The sequence below is a fragment of the Momordica charantia genome, assembly GCF_013281855.1.
Source record: "Momordica charantia cultivar OHB3-1 chromosome 5 unlocalized genomic scaffold, Mcharantia_2.0 BLBB01000005.1, whole genome shotgun sequence".
NCBI lineage: Eukaryota > Viridiplantae > Streptophyta > Magnoliopsida > Cucurbitales > Cucurbitaceae > Momordica > Momordica charantia.
In genome coordinates, this window is record NW_028275163.1 from 14,062,930 (window position 1) to 14,085,678 (window position 22,749).

The 22,749-nt window shown below is 39.6% G+C and overlaps 1 long non-coding RNA gene and 1 other non-coding gene across 2 annotated transcripts; one reads left to right on the forward strand and one right to left on the reverse strand.

Moving 5' to 3' along the window:
• Positions 1-1,078: 1,078 nt before the first annotated feature.
• On the forward strand, positions 1,079-3,859 carry LOC148211384 (uncharacterized). Its single transcript, XR_015790930.1, has 4 exons — positions 1,079-1,854; positions 1,934-1,978; positions 3,135-3,220; positions 3,350-3,859. It is a non-coding gene; the product is annotated as an uncharacterized LOC148211384 (long non-coding RNA).
• A 1,675-nt stretch (positions 3,860-5,534) lies between these two features.
• Positions 5,535-5,641, reverse strand: LOC148211385 (small nucleolar RNA R71). The gene has a single exon (XR_015791164.1). It is a non-coding gene; the product is annotated as a small nucleolar RNA R71 (small nucleolar RNA).
• Positions 5,642-22,749: the final 17,108 nt, after the last annotated feature.

Sequence of the window (22,749 nt, forward strand, 5' to 3'; positions counted from 1 at the left end):
ACGCTTGGACACGAAGTAGCAAAGCTTGTTGAAGTTTCCTAGCTCTCGATCTTGTAATCGGTCCATAAGGCATAACAAAGGTAGCTCCTTGGTTCATATCAGCGGTAGTTTTCGCCTTGAAGATATGGAGACACTATCTGTATGGGGAAAACATTCAGATCTTCACTGACCACCAAAGTCTGAAATATTTCTTCACTCAGAAAGAACTTAACCTTAGGCAGCGGAGGTGGTTGGAGCTGGTGAAGGACTACGACTGCGAGATTAATTACCATCCGGGTAAGGCAAACGTGGTGGCCGATGCACTCAGTAGAAGAGCAGCAAGCGTAGCTCCTTTGGTAGTACCTCCCGGACCGGTGTTAGATGAGTTGGACCGTTCTGAGGTGGAGCTAGCGGTAGAGGATGTGTCAGCGGTGCTAGCTCAACTCTCGGTCGAACCCACCCTAAGGCAACGAATCATCACTGCACAAAAGGGAGACTCCAGTCTGAGCAAGGGTTTCGTGAGGCTGGGCCAAGGAGATTTTTCCCTTTCGGAAGATCAGGTCCTGCTTTATCAGGGGAGACTGTGCGTACCAAGGGATTTTCCGCTAAGGAGGGATTTACTAACCGAGGCGCATAATACTCCATTCTCGGTGCATCCTGGGAGTAGTACCAAGATGTATAGAGACCTTAAGAGACACTATTGGTGGCACTTGTTGATCTCCCTCGCCAATGGTAACAGGGAGCGAGACACATCCTTCCGCATTGACTGACTCCCCTGCAAAACCGACCAAAGGCGTCGGGCTGAGCTTCAAGTGCTTTCTTTCCCACCCCAGGGCCGTGTAAGTCGAGAACGATAATGTAACGCCCCGCGTTACTCAGGTTAGCTTGCCCCGAGTTCCGGAAAATTTTATAACAAAATGGATTTTTATTTATTGTTTTATTGATTTATTTCATTGTTATTTTTTTTAATTGATTCATCAGTGATCTTATTTAATTTAAGTGTGACATCTCGACTGGTGTGTATTGTTACAGTTTTAGTGGTGAGTTAGTAGCGTGTAGTTATTTATCAAGTTACATATAGCACGGAATTCCATTATGCGACACATGTTTTGGATCATTGGGCCAATTACGAAACTCTATTATTGGTTTGTTTTAACAAGGAAGGGTTGGGTAAGTGGGCCTTAAACATAGGGAAAAGAACCCAAGCCCAAAGGAGTTAAAATTTTGAAACAAGAAAAGGGAACCCTAGCCACTTGTTCTCCTTTTCCCTTTTCCTCTCTTGTTGAAGCCGACAGCCCCCTCCCTCAATTTCTTCTTCTTTTTCGGTTCAGCCACCTCCACCTTCCTCCTTCTTGTTCTCCGGCAAGACACCGAGCAGCCGCGCCTCCCTCGACCATACCTGCAGCAGCTTCACGGCGGTGCGACGATTTCTGGCGGGGACCCACGAACGTCGGCGCAGCAGCGAACGGCGGCGCGGCGCCTTCCAGCGGAGACCCACGAACAGCGGTGTTCCTTTGAACTCTAGGGAAGGCTTCGACGCGATTTCACGACGGTTCCGGCAGTTCCATAGCAGCAGCGGCGCGTCTCCATCCTCGGGTGTTCTACAGCAGCTACGGCCAGCCCAGATGCACGATTTCGTGGCGGTGTGGTGTCTCGAGAAACAGCAGCAGCGTCCCTACCTCACTCCGGTGGCCCACAACAGCTACGTTCTTCGGTAGTTGCTGATTTGGTGCGTTGCCCCTGCTGCAACTCGTGGACAGCAGCGTTACAGTGGCATTCGGGCTTACCCACACCCGTTCGAAGCCCGATCTAGACTACCCACACCTTGGCGAGCTGGATCTAGGTTACCCACACCTATACGAAGTCGATTTTGGGGTAATGAGTCGTTTGAACCCTCTTAGAATTGAGTTTGAAGGCTGAATATTATATGTAACTTGCTGTTTTTCTGTTTTAGTGCCTAGGTGTGAGATCGACGCCAAACTTAAGAGCGCGGTTGTGTGTAAGTAGCACCAGGGGGCGAGTGCGTGCGTTTTTACCGTTAACGGAATGTCCTTGATGCTGATTTTTTTTTTGGTTTTTCTTGCTAACATAATGTAAATAAGCATGTAAGGATTGTTGGTTTGAATTGTGAATTCTAGCGATCTTGTTGTCGTATTTCTATTGTTGAACACTGTTAAGGAAACCTGTTTCCTATTCTTGTTGTTGTAGGTGATTAGTAGATTCTGAACTGTTGTAGTTAGAAGTAATTGGCTCATGACGTTGTGCTAATGGGATGTAGATGAAATGCTAGCTTGGTTATATCGATAATTTAATTCATATTGTCTGGTTGTGAGCTGTTGGATGAATTTTGTTTATTACGTGGAAAAGCATGTTTGTAATGGTGCAGTGATTTAGAATGTGGGGGGGGGGGGGTTTATTTGTAGGTGGTCACGGAAGGGTTAGTGAAGTGGTGGAGGGTGAAGGGTAAAGGGACGGGTTGATGGACCGTTAACCCTGAGTGTTCTGACCTGGAAAATGCATATAAATCGCTTGGAGGTTCAAAGCCTTGAGTAGTGGCCTTGGGGATAAATGACAAGGCCAGACGTCAAATTTTCTGTAAACGTGTATTGGGGTCTTGGGGATAAATGTCAAGGACCAATACGCTGGGAAGTCATCGGTACCTTGGGGATAAACGGCAAGGACCGGTGCACAGTTCAGGCCTTAGGAATAAATGGCAAGGCCGAACGTCAAGTTTCTGGAGAGGAGTATTGAGGCCTTGGGGATAAATGTCAAGGGTCAATACGACTCGAGGAGTTAGGCTTGAGGGATTAAAGAAGAGTGGAGCTTGCGAAGTAGTGGTGTTTGGCCTTGGGAATAAATGGCAAGGTCGGACATCAAGTACCGGAGAAGCAGGAGGTACGGTGACTTGGGAATAAATGTCAACCTATTAGTTCGCTATCTCTCTCTGCTTATTTGTTTGCCTTGCTCTTGTTTTGTTCTAAATGTCAAGTAATTGTTCGCTATCTCTCGCTGCTTATTTGATTGCCTCGCTATTGTTTTGTTCTTTATGTTGGGACTGTGAGCATAATTTATTTTGTGCTAGTTAGGAAGTGCTACTTACGGAGTACCTTATGTACTCACCCCCTTTTTCTTTTTTGTACCTTTATATGTTTCAGGTGTGAACGAGGTCGACCGCGGTGATGATGTGGAGAGGGCTTGACCGAGGAAGGTGATTACGCTTGTTTACATGCGTAAAAAGAAGGTTTTAGATGCTGTTTTTACTATGTTTCAGCTTTGTTTCGGATTTTTCTCGATCGTTTGAGTTCCAATTCATGCAAAATTCATATACTATGGTTTGTGGATGGCTTATATTGTATTTATGACATTTTAGGACCATTTGGGAGTGCAAATTAATCAAAAGAAGCAAAAAGACGAAAAAGTATCATGGGAGGCGCCAGGCGCCTGGGAAGCCTGCAGAAAAACTGGTTTTCTTCCAACTTTGCCCTTAATGAAACGCGTCTTCCAATGCGTTTTGGTGGTTCCAACCGATGCATACGTGTAGAAGAAGTGTTCCACTATCAGTTTGAGCACGATTTGGTCAGTCAAAAGAGTTGGAAATGGGTGATTCATCATCGTTTTAGGACCTACCTAACCAATTCTGCACAGCTATAAATTCCAGCAACTTCTCCACCAAATTCATCAAGCCTTGCTTCCTTCTCTTGATCATTTTTAGTTTTTCTTTGTTGCTTTCTAAGTACTTTTGAGTTGCTTTCATTAGTTGCTTTTCGTTTTTAAATCCCGAGCACTTTACATTCTTTCATTGAGCTTTGTTTTGTTTCCATTTGTACTTAGTTATTTTCTACTTATTCAAATATATAAAAATCTAGCACTTTGCTTTATTTTTAGTTAAGAGAGTTGTGTTTTGGAGGAAAGAGCACGTGACACTCTCCCTTGCTTGAAAGAGAAGGGCGAAGCTCTCAATCCCGATAAAAACTCTCCATTAGTTAACTTTTGTTTTTCACACATGCATTCCACATTCAACCATTTTACTTGCTGTATTTTCTTCAATATGTCTTTCTAAATTCCCGTCTCTAGCCTGGTTATGGATAGTTAGCCTTTTATGTCTAAAAAGGGTTGCTAAGAAGTAGTGTTTTTTGCTTTCCATTCATTGCTCAACATGTTTTCCCAAAAAGTTAGGATTTAGAGAAGGCCACTGTAAGTCTTAACAAGTCAATACTGAAAAGGTTGCTTATTTGCATTGTTGAGTGGTTAAACCGAGGAGAGGAGCGCCTTAGACATAAGGGTTCCGCTTAAGTAGCCTAGACATAGGACCTTAACCCGAGGTTGCGACTATTTCCATCCTAAAACTAAGATATCTCTCATAATAGACATATTAGGGAATGTCTTAGGACTTTGAACTTGCTTAGACATAAGTCAAGTGAGAAGCGTAGTCGTTGGTTTCTAAAGTAAAATGCATATTGTCCTTAGCATGTCCTTGATTCTTTGATGGCTAACTTGAAGTAATTCGGGCTAGGTTTTATTATTATAAGTCCAAATCCCAAATCCAAAACCATTATTTGTGACCACTTCCCATTTACAAGAATCACTCATTTCAACATTCACTATTCTTTAAAACTTCAGAGTTTGGAAATTGTTTAGAAGTCCTTGAGGATCGATACTTGGATACTCCATCCATTTTATATTACTCTGACAGGTGTGCGCTTGCATCTATATAATTGTTACCACGCTTAGCGCGTGCGTTCAGCATAAACATCCCAGTCAAGTTTTTGGCGCCGTTGCCGGGGACTTTAGTTTTAAAATTTATTTTCAAATTCTTTTAGTTTTTATTTTTGTGAATTGTTGTTGGGTGTAATTTCCATCCACCGTTTTTGTTCTATATTTTTGGTCGTTTATCTCACAAGGGTAAGTTAAAGTGCATGAGCACAAGATCTTTTCTTCTACCCCTTGACCCTGAGATTGAGCGGACCCTTCGAAAAACTCGAAAGGAGCAAAGACTTCGAAAACAACTAGAAAAGCAAAAAGAGAGAGAAGGTGAAATCAGTCCTGAAAGTGAGGTAGAGAGTACGAGCACATCAATGGCAGATATTCCACCTCGTGATTCGGTTGATCCACCTGCTTTTAACGGTAATATGAGGGATCATGCGAGAAATGATGAATTCAACCATATCCAGATGGCGGACAACAGAGACGTGGCAATGCGAGAATATGCCGCCACGGCTTTTCAGAACATTGATTCAGGGATAGTCAACCCTATTCCAGCCCACGCAAACTTTGAGCTTAAACCAATGATGTTCCAAATGTTGCAGACAATTGGACATTTTGGAGGGCAGGAACATGAGGATCCACATGATCATCTGAAATCATTCATTCAAATTGCAAATGCATTTCGATTACCTGGTATAACAGACGATGCTCTGAGACTAACACTTTTTCCATTTTCTTTGAAGGACCAAGCTAGAGCATGGCTCAATGCATTTCCACCGGGATCCATCACCACATGGGGGTCGTTAGTAGAGAAGTTCTTAACAAAATTCTTCCCACCTACTCGCCACGCTGATATCAGAGAGGAGATCATCTCCTTTAGACAGTATGATCGTGAACCTGTTCACGAGGCGTGGGAGAGATTTAAAGAACTAATCAGGAAATGTCCGAACCATGGCTTGCCGGCATGCATCCAGATAGAACATTTCTTTAGAGGTTTAGATCATCCTACTAAGATGATGCTAAACAATGCTGCCAACGGAGCCTTTACAAAAAAGACATTCAACGAGATAGTTGACATCCTAAATGACTTAGCTTCACATAACGAACTATGGTGTTCGCAAAGATCTAGGGCAGCACCAAAGAAGCAAGATCCAGCTGGAGTTTTGGCTCTGGACATTGCGACCTCGATGCAAAAAGAGATGGTTACAATGAACCAGAGGCTAAAAGAGATGGCATTGGGAATAAAAAATCCATTAGCCACGCCGATACAACCTGTGCAGTCGGATTATTGCACTCCTGCCCCTGTTTGCCAAGTCAACGATCTCATTTGTTCATTTTGCAGTGAAAACCATATTTATGATAATTGTCCACATAACCCTGCTTCTAATTTTTATGTAGGACATGGGAACAATAGGAACTTTAACCCATATTCGAACACCTACAACCCAGGTTGGAGGCACCACCCTAATTTCTCATGGGGAGGACAAGGAGGTTCGAGCGGTTTTAATCAAGGGCAGAGCCAGCCGAACAAGCAGCCCTATGTTCCACCTACACAACAATACATCCCACCACCGCAACAGCAGTACAATCAGAGAACACAGACTCCACCAGTTCAAAATAACAACTCAAATCTTGAGAATATGATGAAGGAGTACATGGCCCGAACCGACGCAGTGATACAATCCCAAGCGGCATCAATGAGGAATTTCGAGACCCAATTGGGACAGCTCGCCAATGAATTGAAGAATAGACCACAAGGTTCTTTTCCAGGCCATACTGAATTACCAAAACGAGAAGGGAAAGAACAGTGCAAAGCTGTCACCCTCAGGAGTGGACTGGCATATGATGGAACAACAATGCCAACAACAGATGTACAGATTCCGTCCACTGAACCAATTGTAAAGATACCAGAAAATCCAACAACACCAGAAAAAGAAAATATTAGAAAAGGTAATGAGGACACCCCGAGTGTTCCTCCACAGGTACAGCCTTCTTTTACCCCTACTCCCCCGTTTCCACAAAGATTAGTTAAGAAAAATTATGATTCCCAGTTTAGAAAATTTTTAGATATTTTAAAACAACTGCATATAAATATACCATTAGTAGATGCTCTAGAACAGATGCCAAATTATGCTAGGTTTTTGAAAGATATAGTTTCTAGGAAGAAAAAAATAGGAGAGCATGAACTGGTAGCCATGACAAAATGTAGTAGTGAAGCTGTAGGCAGCCCGCTACCCATGAAATGTAATGATCCTGGCAGTTTTACCATTCCATGTTCCATAGGAGGAAAAAACTTAGGTAGGGCATTATGTGATCTAGGCGCTAGCATTAATCTTATGCCATTATCAGTTTTCAAATCTTTAGGAATAGGAGAAGCTAGACCTACTATGGTTACCCTCCAACTAGCAGATAGATCTATTATAAGACCTGAGGGAAAGATAGAAGATGTTTTAGTCCAGGTGGACAAATTCATTTTCCCTGCGGACTTTATCATTCTAGATTGCGAGGCAGACTTAGACGTTCCCATTATTTTGGGAAGACCATTTCTAGCCACTGGGGATACAGTTTTTAATGTGAGGAAGGGAGAAATTACAATAAGGGTAAATAATGAAGAAGTTAAATTTAACGTTCTAGATGCCATGAAATTACCAGGAGACTTTGAAGAGTGCTCTGCTATAAATAGCTTGAATCCTATTATGTTTGATGAGTTTTATGACTTATTAGTTACAGAGATTGAAGAAGAGCTTGATAAGATAGCAGAAGGACCAGAAGATGTGGCTAATCCTATTGAAAAAATACAAAAAGAAGAATGCAAGTCGTTACTTCCGTCCATAGTGGAACCACCCACGTTGGAGCAGAAGCCATTGCCGTCGCATTTGAAATATGCGTATCTAGGGGATAACGACACTTTACCAGTTATTATAGCTTCCAATTTATCACCTACTAATGAATATTCTTTATTGCAGATTTTGGAGAAGCACAAAAAGGCCATTGGATGGACGATAGCAGATATCCGAGGGATAAGCCCGGCCTTTTGCATGCACAAAATTCTATTGGAAGAAGATGCTAAGAACTCTATTGAGAGTCAAAGGCGGTTGAACCCGAAGATGAAAGAGGTTGTAAGGAAAGAAATTCTCAAATGGCTTGACGCCGGTGTTATATACCCAATATCCGACAGTAGCTGGGTAAGCCCAGTACAGTGTGTACCAAAGAAAGGGGGTATTACCGTGGTGGCCAACGAGGAGAATGAGCTCATCTCAACCCGAACTGTGAGCGGGTGGAGAGTTTGCATTGATTATCGCAAACTCAACAAGGTAACAAAGAAAGACCATTTTCCTCTCCCGTTTATTGACCAGATGCTCGACCGTCTGGCAGGTAAGGATTTCTATTGTTTTTTAGATGGATATTCGGGTTATAATCAAATTACTATTGCTCCAGAAGACCAGGAGAAGACAACATTTACGTGTCCGTATGGTACGTTCGCTTTTAGGCGAATGCCCTTTGGACTATGCAATGCACCCGCGACTTTTCAGAGGTGTATGATGGCCATCTTCTCTGACATGGTAGAAAATATTCTAGAAGTTTTTATGGATGACTTTTCTGTTTTTGGAAATTCTTTTGACGCTTGTTTAGTTAATTTGGAGAGAGTATTGGAGAGATGTGAACAAACAAACCTAGTCCTAAATTGGGAGAAGTGTCATTTCATGGTACAAGAGGGTATTGTTTTGGGTCACAAAATTTCCAAGCAAGGAATAGAGGTAGACCACGCTAAGATAGACATCATTTCAAAGCTACCTCCTCCTACAAATGTCAAAGGGATTAGAAGTTTTTTAGGGCATGGGGGATTTTACCGCCGCTTTATAAAAGACTTTGCTAAAATTTCTAAACCCTTTGTGTCAATTGTTAGAACATGATAGACCATTTGTTTTTGATGATGACTGTTTAAAATCATTTGAAATGTTGAAAGTTGCTCTAAGTTCAGCCCCTATAATTATCGAACCTAATTGGGATTTACCTTTTGAGCTCATGTGTGATGCCAGTGATTATGCAATAGGAGCTATGTTAGGACAACGTAAAAACAAGATCTTGCATCCTGTGTATTATGCTAGTAAGACTCTGACCGGTGCACAACTCAATTACACTACTACTGAAAAGGAACTGTTAGCAGTTGTGTTCGCCTTTGATAAGTTTAGGTCTTACTTGATAGGCACAAAAGTCATTGTTTTTACTGACCATTCTGCTTTAAAATATTTATTTGCTAAAAAAGATGCTAAACCACGTTTGATACGGTGGATTTTGTTACTTCAAGAGTTTGATATTGAAGTTAGGGACAGGAAGGGTACTGAAAACCAAGTTGCTGATCACCTGTCTAGATTGGAATCCCCGCTCTGTGATGATGGAACTGTTATACGTGAACAGTTTATTGACGAGCAACTCTTGCGAGTTGATTCAGTTCCGTGGTATGCCGATATAGCAAATTATTTGGTAAGTCGAATAGTTCCTTATGAGTTCAACAAGCAACAGGTAAATAAATTTCTAAATGAAGTTCGATGTTATCGTTGGGATGAGCCTTTTTTATATAAGCTAGGACCTGACAATATCTTACGCAGGTGTGTCGTAGAAGAAGAGCATGAGGCGATATTAGACGCTTGTCATATGTCTCCATATGGAGGACATTTTGCAGGACACAAAACCGCAGCCAAAGTTTTGCAAAGTGGGTTCTTTTGGCCCACTCTGTTCAAAGATGCACATAAGTTTGCCCAGGTTTGTGACAAATGCCAACGGACAGGTAATATATCTAAACGCCACGAAATGCCTCAAACCCCGATCCTGGAGATTGAAATATTTGATGTGTGGGGTATAGATTTTATGGGTCCATTTCCATCTTCTAATGGTAAGCTTTATATATTGTTAGCAGTAGATTATGTTTCGAAATGGATAGAAGCCATTGCAACTGTTACCAATGATTCCAAAGTTGTCATTCGTTTTCTGCAAAAGCACATTTTTACGCGTTATGGAACCCCGCGTTGTCTGATAAGCGATGGGGGGGCTCATTTTGTGAATAGGTCTATGCAAAAGTTGCTGACTAAATACAATGTGCGTCATAGGGTTGCAACAGCATATCATCCTCAGTCGAATGGGTTAGCCGAAATATCTAATAGGGAGATAAAAAACATTTTAGAAAAAACTGTAAATCTTAACCGTAGGGATTGGTCTTTTAAGCTTGATGATTCACTTTGGGCATATAGGGCAGCATTTAAGACTCCCCTCGGCATGTCCCCCTATAGGCTAATCTTTGGAAAAGCATGTCATTTGCCTCTTGAGCTAGAATATAAAGCATTTTGGGCTACTAAGAAATTAAATTTTGATTTGTTGGCTGTAGGTGAAGCGAGGAAGTTACAATTGTTGGAATTAGAAGAACACAGGCACTTTTCTTATGAGAATGCTAAGTTGTTTAAGGAAAAAACTAAACAGTGGCATGATAGGCGTCTTCGGCCGAACAATCTTCAAGAAGGTAATCTGGTTCTGTTATTCAACTCTAGGTTGAAACTTTTCCCTGGAAAACTTAAGTCTAGATGGTCTGGTCCCTTTCAAATTTTTAAAGTATACCCATATGTGGCAGTGGATCTAGTTGACTCTAAGGGAAATGTTTTTAAAGTAAATGGGCAGAGACTTAAGCCGTATTTTGGAGAACCAGTGGATAGAGGAAAAACCTCTATTCAACTTTCAGGTCAATAAATTTTTGCGAAAAATGTTTTTTCCTTCTTATCCGTTTTTGAAAGAACAAAAGTAAAGGAAGGAAGTCTTTGTATCTTGTATTTTCTCTTTGTTTCATTATAAAGTTTTTCTTATTAAGAGAATGTTTGTGAAAACGTTGAAAAGAAAAAAGAAAAAAAGAAAACGTTGAAAAAAAAAATAAATCACGCAGGCGCCTGGCGCCTGCCCTGTTTTTCCAGCATTTCGAAAACTCTCAGGTTTAAGAAGTCGTGCAACATATCTACAACTTAAGGGCTTCATTGGATTTTGCGGTTTTACCTTCATGGCCTCCAGCGCTAGCTGCTATCCTTAGTCATCCATCTCCCAGCACTGACACTGATCCTAGTCCACAACTCCGAACTCTATCGTCAAGTTCCTGTCGTTTAAGCCTGTGGTGAAGTACATCATGGCGATGTCATCGGTGCAACTTACCACTTTGACATGCTCGTCCATGAACCGAGCAATGTACTCTGTCAGGGACTCATTGTCCCGTTGCTTCACTGTTCCGAGGTGAGAGGGCGGCAACTTCAACAAATGCCGAGCTGAGAATTGGTTGATGAACAACCTTCTCAGTTGTTGATAACTGTCGATGGATCGGGGCTTCAACTGTCTGTACCACAATCTCGCCAAGCCTTCCAAGGCTATTTGAAATGCTCGGCACTTCATGGCGTCGCTCGCAGCCAGGAAATCCATCTTCCCCTCGAACACTTCCACGTAGGAGATCAGATCTCCAGATCCGTCGTAAGAACTCATGACCGGAGCCTTGAACCTCGGTGGGATAGGTGCGTCCAAGATCGCTTGGGAGAAAGGCGGTTCCTCTTGCTCGGCTACGCGATGCGGGTCTACAGGCCTGCACTGCCGCTTGAGATCTTCTATCTCCCTCTGAAACTGATCCCGGAGGAGGTCCACTTCAGACCGAAACGAATGGTCAGCGTGGGAGGACCTCTCTTGAATGGCGTAGTGGGTATCGTTTTGGTGAGTTCTTTTGTTGATAAAACAGCTTGGACAGCAGCAGTTTTCCTTTCGGTGCCTACCCATAACCATTAGAAGCTCGTTTTACGCAATCCACATTTATTCGAGTTAGGCCGGAGTTACCCGCACCTAGACGAAGGTGATTTTTGCGGTAACGGACGTTGCAAGATCCCTTATATTGAATTTCGTTGGCTGGAAATTTTGTGTTAATTATTTCTATTTGTCTATTGTTGATTAGGTGTGGAATTGACTCAAGATCTAGGAGCATAACAGTGTGTAAGTAGCACCAGGGGGCGAGTGCGTGCGTTATTGAATGTTAATGGAATGATTTTGTGCTGATTTTGTTAGAATAGTTTACTTCGTGTGTATAGAAATTATTAGTTTTGGTTTTTGTGAACGCCTAGTGATTGTTGTTGAGTTACATGTCACTAATTCTATTGTTAGACATTATGAGCATGCATGGTTACGTGCATTGAATGTGACTGGTCAGTTCTGATTATTATGGTTGGGAGAATTTGATCTATGACGTTTGGAAACATGTTGGGTTGTGTTTTGTTTCGTACGTCTAAAAGTATGCTGACAAATTGTGTTGTGACTTGGCATGTGGTGACTTTGGAAATACATATGCTGATTGGATGTTATTTAGTTTTATGTTGTTTAGTTGGAAGCTGTTGGGTAGTGTTTTGTGTCGTACGTCTAAAAGTATGCTGAACAATTGTGTTGTGACTTGGAATGTGGGTGACTTTCAAGTTGTCTTGGAAGGGTTAGTGGGAGTTGACTAGAGTGATGGGGGCGAGTTAACTGTTGTTATCATGTGGGTCGTCGGAAGTGAAAACGCATGCTAGTCGTTGGGATACACAAAGCCTTGTAGAGGATGATTTGAGGGTTATGTGGTAAAGTTTTAGCGAATGACGATGTTGCGAATGCATGGTTTACCTTGTAATGAAAGTGGATGTACCGGTGTTGTGGAGTCGTGGGCAATGGACGAGGCAGTTAAGTCCCTACCGGATGTTAAGGCTCTGGGGGTAGAAGGCCTTGGGGATAAATGACAAGGCCGGACACCAAGTTTTCTATAAAGGAGTATTGAGGCCTTGAGGATAAATGTCAAAGACCAATACGCTGGTAGCCATCGGTACCTTGGGGATAAACGACAAGGCCGAATATCAAGTTCTGTAGAGGAGTATTAGGGTCTTGGGGATAAATGTCAAGAACCAATACGCCGAGTAGTCATCGGTACCTTGGGGATAAATGTCAAGGACTGGTCCGCAGTTCAAGGCCTGGGGATAAATGGCAAGGGCGAACGCCAAGCTTTTTAGAGGGAGGTCGGTATCTTGGGGGATAAATGTCAAGGGCCGATACACCTCGAAGAGTTAGACTTAGAGTACTAAGGTAAAGGGTAGAATAAATTTTAGCTCGAGTGGGCACAGGTTAGTGGGTCGTGTAGTCGAAGTCTGGTTGTTTGGATGCTTATATGGTAATGTTATTCTACTATTATCATCTCTTGTTGCCTGGTGGTTTGTTTTGCTATTGTGTTTGATGTCGCTGTGATTACGAGCATGCTGTTGTGATTAGTTAGGGAGGGCTACTTACGGATTTATATACTCACCCCCCTCTACCTTAATTGTTTCAAGTGCGAACAGGGCCCCCGACCGTGGTGATGACGTGGAGGAGGCTTGACCGAGGAGGGATCACTAGTTGTGTTGGCTAGGATGGCGGAAACTGCCGTTCATTGCGAGTAGCGTGAGAAACTTATAGTTAGAGGTGTACTAGACATTGGGTTGACCCACAGAACGTTTTCTTTTTCTTTATTCATTCTTAGTAGGCGAACTAATGTCTTCTGGTTATTGTTAGTATTTGAGCCACTGATGCACTCTGGATTACTAGACTAAATGATTGTTTTTCTTTTATTTTTTTTGTGGGATTGCGAGGCACTGAGGCGGGCACGAACTTGTAGGAATTGATTGTGTTATAAGTCTCTGATTATCTTTAAAGTAACTGTTTCACGTCTTTGTATTGAAGGGTGAAGGAACAGGGGAATGATCGTATTATTTCGATATTTCAGGATGTATTTTCGAGGGCATTACACTTTATGTTGCCTTAATGGGGGGGGGGGGGAAGTGAATAGGTAATATAGTAACGTCATCTTGTTAAGTAGTGAATTTTTGGGGGCGTCACATTATATTTAAGCAATAAACTTTTAACTGCCCTATTTAGAAAACGTGTACCTTCATCGCTTATCAAACACCCAGGGGTTCCATACCTAGATAAGATATTTTTCTGTAAAATGCTTACTCTACTTTTGCATCATTGTTAGTGGTAGTTATGACCTTTATCCACTTTGAAACATAGTCAACAGCAAGCAGGATGTAATTTTTACCATTCAAGGGAGGGAATGAGCACATAAAGTCAATACCCAGGCCAAAAATTTTGACCTCAATTATGGAATTTAGGGGCATCTCATTATGATTCGATATGTTACCTACCCGCTGGCATTTGTCACAAACCAGGACGAAACTATGGGCGTCATGGAACAGAGTAGGCCAAAAAAATCCACTTTGAAGTATCTTAGTGGCCGTATTTTGTCCAGCAAAATGACCCTTGTAAGGAGACATATGGTATGCCTCAAGAATTGCTTTTTGCTCATTCGCAACAAACCTGCAAGGGATACCGTCAGACTCAAGTTTATATAAATAGGCCTCATCCCACTTGTAATATCTAACATCATGAAGACACTTTTTTACCTGCTGTCGGCTGTACTCATGAGGAATAATACTACATACCAAATAGTTAGCAATATCGGTAGACGACGGGATATCTTCGATACGAAGTAATTGCTGATCTATAAACTGCTCCAGAATCTTTGCTTGATTATCTTGAAGTGGGGACTTGAGCCTAGACAAGTGGTCGGCTACTTGGTTCTCCGTTCTGGTCCCTTATCTTAATATCAAACTTTTGAAGTAGCAAAATCCAACGTATCAAATGTGGTTTTGCATCTTTCTTAGAAAATAAGTACTTCAAAGCATAGTGGTCAGTATCAAGTAAGACCTAACTTTATCAAAAGCAAACACAACTGCTAATAACTATTTTTCAATAGTAGTGTAATTTAGTTGTGCTTCAGTTAAAGTCTTACTTGCATAGTATACCAGGTGTAAAATTTTATTTCTTCTTTGACCTAACATTACCCCTAAAGCATAATCACTAGCGTCGCACATGAGTTAAAATGGTAAATATGAGTTAAGTTCTATTATAATTGGAGCCGAGCTCAAAGCATTTTTCAAAGTCTCAAAAGCTGTCATAGAAACATCATCAAACACAAATGGTCTATCATTCTCTAAAAGTTGGCAAAGAAGTTTTGAAATTTTTGCAAAGTCTTTTATAAAACGTTGATAATAACCTTCGTGGCCTAAAAAGCTTCTAATTCCTTTAACATTAGGAGGTGGTAATTTTGAAATCACATCTATTTTAGCACGATCTACCTCAATTCCACTCTTTGAAATCTTATGGCCTAGGACTACCCCCTCTTGTACCATAAAATAACTTTTCTCCTGGTTTAGAACAAGATTAGTTTGTTCACATCTTTGTAAAACCTTTTCTAAATTTAGTAAACATAAATCAAAAGAATCTCCAAATACTGAAAAGTCGTCCATGAAAACCTCAAGAATGTTTCTACCATATCTAAAAAGATGACCATCATACACCTTTGAAATGTCGTCGGTGCATTTCATAGACCGAAAGGCATACACCTGAAAGCAAATGTCCTGTATGGACAAGTGAACGTTGTCTTCTCTTGGTCTTCTAGAGTGATGTAATATGGTTATAACCCAAAAATCCGTCTAGGAAGTAGTAGAACTCCTTACCTACAAGACAGTCAAACATTTGCTGAATAAACAGAAGCGAAAAATGATTCTTTTTTTTACCTTGTTTAGTTTGTGATAGTCAATGCAAACTCTCCACCCGTTCACAGTTCGAGTTGATATAAGTCCATTATCCTCGTTTACAACCACAATTATCCCACCCTTCTTTGGTACACATTGTACTGGGCTTACCCAGTTGCTATCGGAAATAGGGTAGATGACTTCAGCGTTTAATCATTTTAGGATCTCTTTTTGACAACTTCCTTCATTTTCAAGTTTAAGCGTCTCTGATTTTCAATTGAGTTGCTGGCAACATCATCCAACGGAATCTTATGCATACAAAATGCAGGCCTTATCCCTCGGATGTCAGCAATAGTCCAACCAATCGCCTTCTTGTACTTTTCTAGTATTTGCAATAACGAATGTTCATTCTCAGTAGATAAACATGAAGAAATAATAACAGGTAAAGTTTCATTATTTCCAACATATGCATATTTGAAGTAAGATGGTAAAGGCTTTTGCTCCAAAGTCGGTGGCTTCACAATGAATGGTTGTAACGTCTCGTGTTCTTCAGAAATATTGATAGCTGAACATTCTTCTAAATCTTTTGGAAGCTTCATTACATCTAAGACGTTAAATTTGACTTCCTCAATGTTTAACCCTTATTGTTATTTTTCCTTTTCGAACATTAAGAACAATATCTCCACTAGCTAAGAAAGGTCTCCCTAAAATGATAGGAATGTTTTGGGACTTTCTCTACCTCCAAAAGATAAGAGGTACGTGCAAGCGTACACAGTGACAAGTAATACTTGGGAGTAATCGAAGGTCGAATCCTCAGGGACTTGTGTTTTTCAAAACAGTTTTAAAGAAGTGAATGGTTCAACATGCAATTGTGATTTATGGAGAAAATAGTGGTGAAATGTTGTTGTATAGGTTTTACATATCAAACAATTTAATAAAACACAACCTCTCTAATTCCTACCTTAGTTTTGATGGAAAATAAGGAAGATACACACTTTGGGAACAATGCACCAGCCACTATTTGGTTAAATCTTGGGAATATGAGTTCTACTCTTTCACGAACCACTTTTGGTTACTGTAGAGGATAGGGTAACCTACAATCATATTTCTATGGGTGATTACAATCCTGGAAAGTAAATATCAACTCATTTTCATTTATGGGTTAGAGGGCATATGTATAAGATCGTACTTTATGCGATTATGTCTAAGTCACATCCCATATTGGTTTCCTATTATTTTACCTAACCTACCATTCTCAGAGTTGAGCTTTAGTGCATAAATCAAATTCCCACTGGCCAAATCGAAAAAAGACGTAAAGATAATTTTTTAGAAACCAACCCAAGATTGCGCCAAATGATTTGATTTTTCAACATGCTCGGGATTTGACCAGATTGCGCCAGTTGAAAAATCAAATCATTTGATTAAGGCATTCCACAGAGAGGTCAATAAATATCTTAGTGCATAATTAAAGGGAAGAAAAAACACATAAACATAAAAGAAATAATTTCTATTGAATTTAAATGAAGAATAACGGCGTACAAAGCGTTCTAGCTTGACCCTCTTCTCTTTCGAGCGTGAGGGGAGTGTGTACTCGCTTAGGAACATTAAAATAATGGAATAAATAAAAAACAGAAGTACAGACTCGAATTAAAAGTAATACGATAAGGAAAATAGTGAAAAAACAAGAAACGAACAACTAGAATGTAAATCTAAAGCCTACGAACGAATTCTCTAGTTAAGAACATAAGAAAAGAGGATGAAAACGAGCTGAGAATGGATGCTTTGCTGCTGGAGGAGTGGCTTCCTTTTATAGACCCTAAAGGTGGTTGAACTACCCTTCATTTTAGGTGGAAAAGGATTGAGATTCACTCAACAAACCCTCATTCACTTGGAATCACAGTTTTGGGTTGATTCAATCACGTTGGAAATGACTCCCTTGCCATTCATTAAGTTAAATTCATATTTTGACCATGTTGACCAAAAATTGCGTCAGGCGTAATTCCTACAAAAAAGTTCTTCTTTGTTATTTTCTTTCAACTTTGACCGGATTTTTCTCACATTTTTCCTAAAGTATCATATATTGCAAATTATCCAGAAATGTTCTATGCATGTTCTACTTTAAGAATATATAAACCTTTTTAGCTAATAATGATGGAAAATGGGTCAAATTCGTGGGCAAATAGGCCTACCGACACACATTTCTACAGTAAAAAGTCAACCCTAACAGTACGTCCAAGTCAGCCTCACAATCTAGTATGATAAAGTCGGTGGGAGAGATAAACTTATCTATCTACACTAGAACATCTTTTATTTTTCCCTCAGGCTTCTTTATAGATCTGTCAGCTAATTGGAGGGTAATTTTAGTTGGAGTAGCTTATGCTATGCATAATTCTTTGAAAATAGACAATGGCATAAGGTTAATGCTAGCACCTAGGTCGCATACAGCTCTACTGAAAGTTCTTTTCTCCAGTAGAACAAGGGATGGTCAAAATGCTAGGATCTTTATATTCAATGGGCAAAGGACCACAACCTCACTATAACACTTGGTTATAGCTACCATCTTGCGTTCTCCTATCTTTTTCTTCCTAGATACAATGTCCTTTAGAGATTTAACATAATTTGGCATTTGCTCTAAAGCATCTACTAAAGGAATATTTATGTGTAACTGCTTAAGAATGTCTAAGAACTTTGTAAACTGGGATTCTTGATTTTTCTTGGCTAATCTTTGTGGAAAACGAGGAATTAGGGTAAAAGACGAACTTACCTGAGGAGAGACGACAGGTGTCTCCCCCTTAACTGAGGTGTTTTTTTTTTTCTTTTTTTGACTCACTCGGGGCATTCCTAACTGGTGTGGGGCGTTCATTTGCTACCTCTGGCATCTTGGTTCCCTTGTATGATAGCCTGCTTTTCAAGATCACCGCCTTGCCTTACTCTTTTACTTCTCTTTGTGGAACTTCAATATGTCTAGGAAAAGAGCCTTGCAGTCTCGATTTCAAATTGTTTACGCACTATCCTACTTGCATCCCTAAATTTCTCATGGATGCTGCTTGATTTTGAATGGTGGCATTATGTGACTGCATCAATGCATCATTGCATGACATGTACTTCTTGAACATGTTCTCAAGGCTAATAGAACTGCTTGAATTGCTGGTTCTACTCTTGGTTGGGTCCACTGGAACTTCTTTGATCTCCCCACAAGAAGTTGGGATGGTGTATGCACTCTAGATTGTACGTGTTTGAGTAGGGGTTGAAGTTCTAGTTGTTCCCATTACCTACATAATAAACCGAAGTTAAGTTATGCAGACAATTCTCATAAAGATGGTTATCATTACAGTATGACAACAAGTTCATTAATTTGGCAAACGGGAGAAGGGGTAGTATATTCTGGTTACACAGGCTACACAGGTGCGGATGGTGTGTTCTTCCATTCTTAGGCCATCTTCTTGAGCATTTGATTAATCGTCACTGTTTCTTTATGCATTAAAGTTGCTATGTCTAACACCAAAGCTCCTGTTAGGTCTTGCGTCTTAGGTGCAAATTTTTTACCTTTGGGAACACCATAACTCATTTATGGGAAGGTAGATCCTCCAAATACCAACAATTTCGTTGAAGGTCTTCTTCGTTAAAGCTTTATTTGCAGTATTATTGAGCATCATCTTAGTGAGATGGTCCCAACCTCAGAGAAATGCTCGATCTGGATACATGCTGATAATCCATGGTTTGGGCACTTCGTAACAACTCTTTGAATCTCTCTCATTCCTCGTGCACTGATTCATGATGTTAGCATGGCGAGTGAGAGGGAAAATAAGTGACAATCTCACTGAATCTCTCCCATGTCTAGAAGTGACAATCTCTTCTCTTCTGTCGGGATGACGAGTGGGAGGAAAGTCTTTTGTAAGAAGTTTATTTACTAATGGCTCCCATTTCGTGATTGAACATGGTGAGAATGAGTTGAGCCATGTTCTTGCCTGATTTTTGATAGAAAATGGGAAAATAGTTAATTTCAAGGCATCATCAGTAATACCTGGCAATTCTAAATGTATTTGCAATTTGAAGAAAAGTTTTAAGATGGTCATGAGGATCTTTGTGTTTGTGCCCTCCGAAGTATCCTAATGTATAAAGCATTTGCCACATAAGAAGCTTAAGTTCGAAGTTGGCAGCTTTTGGAATGGGATTTAAAATGGCCGAATCCAAATTATGGAAAGCTGTAGTTGCATACTCTCGCATGGTTATGTCTCTATTATCTGCCCTCTGGATATGGTTAAACTCGTTGTTTTGTTGCCGACCTGCCATATTTCTGTTAACAACTAGTGGGTCTACAAGATTTCAATGTGGAACTTCGTCCATAGAGCTGTGATGGTACTCTCAATCTCGCTTTCGGAATCTCTTTCTACTTCTTCCTTTTTTTTGTTTTTCTCTCTGTTTTCAAAGTCTCTTCTCTTTTCTCAAGTTACGACAGCTTCCTTCAATTTCAAGATGAATGGCAACAAAAATGAATTTGTGCTCATGCACTAGACCTTCGAGGTTTGATGCAAATAAAAAACATTTGAGAACAGAAACGACAATTAAAAAAAACGGATCACAAGAATTAATAAAAGACTAAACAAATAGTTCGCGGCAACAACACCAAAAACTTGTTTGTGATTTGGAATTGAAATAAATGATAAGAGCGTAACTATACACCTTTCACAAGTAATAATAGGAATCAGTATTCCGAGTATCGATCCTCACGGACAATATAGTCTTTTTGATAAAAATGTTAATGAATGGGAGTTATAAAATTGATTTGGCCTGACAAATAAATGGAATGATTATTGGTTTGGTTGTTTGAAATGCAATGAAATAAAACTCAGCCCTAAGTTACTTCAAATTAGCAAGAAAATGTCGAAACTTAGCTTGGGATACTTGGCAATTCTCTTTTTCTTTAACGAGTACGCTTCTTAATCCGCTTATATCTAAGTGATCTCGAAGTTTCTAAGTTCATCCTAATATATCTATTAGAGAATCACTTAGTTTTGACATAAAACAACCTCCGGTCAAGGTTCTATATCTAGGCTACTTGAATGAAACCTTTATATCTAAAGCCTTCCTCTCCTTGGCTATGTTTGGCTATGTTCTAAGTTGTAAAAACAAGTCAACCTTCTAAGTATTGGCTATGTTCAAATCTTAATCGGACAAATTAAAACTTAAACTTTTTAGAAAACAACTTATGTGATGAAAAAGTGTGAAAACACCAATTTACCCTTGCTACCCGTTTTAAATAATTATCTAATCATCGGTAACGGGTTAGGAAAAATGAATTTCGCTTATAATTTCAAAGTAAAAATAGAATGAAAGATTTTGCAAAAGGGAAACATGATTTGAGAAAGAACAATTGAAGAACAAGATGTAAATCAGAAGTGTAATCCAAATGAACGTTACCCTTTCTCTCTCGAGCTTAGGGGAGCAAGAACTCGTTATATTTCACAATAATGCATGATCACAACGAAAGTATAAAGGAGAACAAAGCTGGAATTTTATAAATTGGGGTTTGAAAAGTACAAGTAATAAAAACTAAGCTAAAGATTGCTTATAGGCGAGAACAACGACTAGAAGTTCATCTAAAGCAAAGAAAACTTAATGAACTAATGAATCGTAATTTGTGCTAGAAAAGAACTCTAAGAACTTGCAAATGGTCAAGGAAAAGAGTGAAGCTTGACGAAAATGAAGGAGTGAAAGCAGGTTTTTATAGGAGTCGAGGGTTGGTTAGGAAGGTTGAGAAATTCACGCTCCACCATTGACTTTTAAGTTGTTCGGCTACTATTTTGCAACAAAATCTTCAACATTCCTTACATGTATGACATGTGGCGCCTAGGTGTAGCTTTCTGCACAAAAAGTTTGGGTTTTGTTAGTGTTCCACTCTAAATGATGTTAAGCTTTAGTTTAGGCATACATAGATCAAGGTTAAACATAATGCATGAATATATCATCAATTGGCCACTTAAGCAAGCTAAAACATATTAATTTTAAACAAAACAAAGTAAAACATTATAACTTTAATATCTTTTTACCCTTTGTATGTATTAGGTGTTTGTTAAGATACGAATATTAAAAAGAATAAATTATATTACATTTAAGTAAATGTTAAGCTTTTACAAATTGACTGAGAAATATATTTTTTATTTATATGAAAGATATATGTAAATATTAATATATTTTATGTATTATTAGATACGATAATTCAAAATGCTCCATTACAATCCAATTAAATTAGAATTAAAATTTTGGGACAGTTACAAATATGATAAAAATATTTAGTAAAATTAACGAAATAGCAACCACATTTAGTTTTTTTAAATATAGCACTTTTGGAAGAAAAAAAATGGAGGTCCAATTTATGTTTTCGGGTTGAGTAGCTTTTTTTTTTTTTATAGAATTGATTTGTACCTACCTTTTTTAAAACTCAAATTTTCTAATATTTTGCTGACATAATTTCTGTGTGAAATTATTTATTTACCCATTTTCAAATCTTCTTCTCTCCATTCTCTCTCCTCCGTCATTATTTTCCTATTTTACTTTCTTGGCCTTCTGTTATTGATTCTATCCCGAAATCTTCTCTTCTTCCTCCCTCAAATTTTTCTATTATAATTTTCACGAAATCTTCATCTTATCCCTTTTTCGAGTTTTTCTTTTAATTTGTTTAGATTGAGATTCAAGGTAAGATGAACAACAATGTTTATAAAAATTGATTACATTTTAGATTGGGTTTCCTCTCTAAAAGAGACCTCTCATCTCTCTCTAAAATTGGTATTTGTGTTTTTTTCTTTTACTCTCTCTAAAATACCTAATACTCATCCCTCTCTTTCACTACCTCCATCGTCAATATTACGTTAACTTTTTCAAGTCAAACAAAAAATAATGGAAGATGAAAAACAACAACGCAAAGTAACAAACCCCAAAATCTTCAAATTCCTACCTTTTTTTTCACACCGGTCTCGCAAATTCATTTTTCATTTTAAGAAAGGATCACCTAAAAATACATTTCAGAAGAGAAATCAAATAAAATGAAAATGACAAGAGGACTCCGCATCTCTGCATCACTGTGTTTTTTCTAAACTTCAAATCTGACACCGAACGTTGATCTAAAAATATTGGGTCAAGAGGGAGTGTGCACCGAGAGCAAGAGCGAGAATGCATCCTGAGCGAGAACGAGAACACAATGAGAGCGAGAGTAAGAACGAGAGTGAGAGTAAGAATAAGAAAGAGCGCGAGAGTAAGAACGAGAGCATAGAAAAAAAAAGAATGAAAAAGGGAGGAAATGACTGCTCATGAAGAGCTGCGGCATTACGAGCCTACGGCAAATGAGGAAGAGCTGCTCCTCAAACTCGACTTGTTGGAAGAAAGAAGAGCAATGGCCCAGCTACGCCTGGCGGAATATCAGGGCAGAATGGCCATACATTACAATGTCCGCGTTCGACCTCGG